Below are 3,088 nucleotides of genomic sequence, written 5' to 3' on the forward strand. Positions count from 1 at the left end.
GACTCTCCTTCATAGGGTTGCTATGAGTCGCCTGCGACCCCACGGCACTTAACAACAACAACAACAACAACAACAACAACAACTATCCTAGCTAGTATCATGAGCATTTCTTAATGTGCTTGCTGGTCATCTGAACGTCTTCTTTGGTAAAGTGACTTTTCATGTCCTCTAAGATTTAAAGTTTTAAAATTTTTTCCTCTGCCATCTTTTAATTAAGTGTTTGTCTTTTAGTTTTGAGGTGTTAGAGTGTATATACAATACACATACATATATATTTTTTGTGCTGTTGATTGCCATTGAGTTGAGCATGACTCATAGTGACCCTATGAACAAAAAGGCTTGAAACTTCCCTAATAACTACCTTTGGAGTTTCCAGAGGCATGTTGTTTAGGCAGTAAATACCACTCCTGCTTTCAAACATTCATATATATATGTATATAAATTTTGGAGATTAGTTCTTTGTCAGATATACCATTGCCAAAATTTAGTCCCTATCTAAATGGAAATCCAAATTCTCTGTAAATGTTCATTAAAATTATTAAAATAAAATAAAAAACCTAAATTAGATTAAAACAAAAATCTATATATAAAAAAAATTTAGTCCCTATCTAAATATTCTGTTTTTACTCTTTTGGATAAGTCTTTTGATGTGTATAAAGATTTAATTTTTAGATGGTCACAATCATCTGGCTTATCTATGACAGTTTGTATATTTTTTGTTATGTTTGATGGTCTATTTATGTCTTGAATTAGGGGGCCTAAGTTTGCTCTTGTTCAAAATTCTAAAGAACAAGCATAACAATGTAAGAACTGCCGAAGTGAGCACAAGGATAATAGTTTAAAGAATGAGGTGCACCTGGCCCAAGCCATGGTCTTCTCCTATGTATCTGAAAGTTGGACAATGAATAAGGATGACAGAAGGATTATTTATGCCTTTGAATTGTGGCATTGGGACAAGCACTGAATATCCATTAACTGCCCAATGAACAAGTCTGTTTTGGAGGAAGTTCAACCAGAATGCAAGAATGGTGAAACTTCATCTCACATATTTTGGACATGTAGTGAGGAGGGGCCAGTTTTTAGAAAAAAGGTGGGCAAAGTGGAGGGTCAAAGAAAGAGAAAGCTACTCAATAATATGAATTGATACAGTAACAATAGATTTAAGCCTATCAGAAATTGTTAGGCTGGCTCAGGATAGGGCTGAGTCCAGATTTGTTTTTCATAGGATTGCTATGTCAGTCCAGACACTAAGGTGTGCCTAATCCAGGCCATGGTCTTTGTAATTACTTGCTATGCATCACAGAGCTCAACAATGACTAAGGATGACAGAAGGAAAATTGATGTCTTTGAGTTATGGTGCTGGAGAAGAGTCTTGAACATACCGTGGACCACCAAGAAAACAAATAAGTCTTGGAGAGGGTGAAACCAAATTTCTCCTTGGAGGCAAACATTTTGAAGCTCCACCTCACATACTTTGGACACTTGGCCAGGAGTGATCAGTCCTTGGAGGGTCAGCACAGGAGAGGAAGACCCTGGATGAGTTGGACTGACACAGTAACTGAGGTAATGGGGGTAGGTATGTTGGAAAGAGTGAGCCTGACTCAGAATAGGGCAGCGTTCAGAGCTATTGTACATAGGGTCGGTATGAATCGCAGGCACATAACAACAACAATGAGTCACAGTTGATTCTATAGCACATAGTAACAATAACAAATTTACTCTTACTTTTCCTTCACTGATCTTTATCATTTTAGGTTTAATATTTAGCTCCTTGATCCAGCATCAGTTAATTTTTATGCTGTTGTTGTTGTTGTTAGGTGCTGTTGAATTGAGTACACCCCATAGTGACCTTATGAACAACAGATCTGAAACCTGTCATATCTTGTACCATCCTCATAATTTATGATACACTTGAACCCATTGGTGCAGTCACTGTGTCAATCCATTTAATGGTCTTCCTCTTTTTCACCTACTCTCTAGCTTTCCAAGCATGATGTCCCTTTCCAAGGAATAATAGCCTCTCCAAATAACATGCCCAAATCCTTCCTTTCACCATCCTTCCCTCTAAGGAGCACTCTGGCTGCATCTTTTGAGAATCCATGGGATATTCAGTACTCTCTTCCAACATCATAATTCAAAGGCATCACTTATTCTTCTGCCATCCTTATTCACTATCCAACTCTCAGATGCATAGAAAATGTTTGAAAAGACCATGGCTTGACTCAGGTGGACCTTAGTTTTCAAACTCTTGTCCTTGTTCCTCAGTAATTTGTAGATGTACCTGATTGCAAACTTTTCCAGTGCAATATGTTTCCTAATCTTGTGACGATTGGATCCAAGTAAGATGAAATCATTGACAATTTCAATCTTTTCTCCATCTATCATGATGTTGCCTATGGTCCAGTGGTGAGAATTTTGTCTTCTTGATGTTGAGATATAATCCATATGGAAGTCTTTGATCTTCTTCAGCACGTGTTTCAAGTCCTCACTTTCATCAAGTAAGGTTGTGTCATCTGCATAATGCAGCTTGTTAATGAGTCCTCCTCTGATCCTAATACTATATTCTTATACACACCAACAGCAAAAGCTAAAGAGGAGAAAATTGAGGATTTTTACCAAATTTTGTAGTCTGAAACTGACCCAACCTGCAATCAAGATGCATTAATGAGAGTTCCTAGGCCCACGTTACAGGGAGCTGGCCAAATACTGGCTACTCAGCAGCAAGCACATGGAGCACCATGGGCTCTGTGAGGCTGATGTGGGCCACTTACTGGAGGCTGATCCTGGATCAGGTGTGCCCTACACCAACAGCATTCAAGAAGGATGATTGAGGGAGCTGCTGGCTACCATTTCCTTTGGTATCTGGTGGTGTTGATCCCCTCTCACCTCAGCACTCGCATCTGGAATGGCCAGAGTCTTTAGGATTGATATTGAGAAATAACACAATGTGGCTTAAATCATTTGTATGCTCCTGAAACTGGCTGTGCTGTATTAATGCACAGAGCATTAAATCAAGTCTGAAACCTGAAAAAAAAAAGATGGGATCTGGAGAAGTGGAAGAATATCCCTTGCTCATGGATAGGAAGAC

The sequence above is a fragment of the Elephantulus edwardii genome, unplaced genomic scaffold (genome assembly GCF_000299155.1).
Source record: "Elephantulus edwardii isolate Elephantulus edwardi_28Jun2011 unplaced genomic scaffold, EleEdw1.0 scaffold00083, whole genome shotgun sequence".
In the NCBI taxonomy this organism is placed as follows: Eukaryota; Metazoa; Chordata; class Mammalia; order Macroscelidea; family Macroscelididae; genus Elephantulus; species Elephantulus edwardii.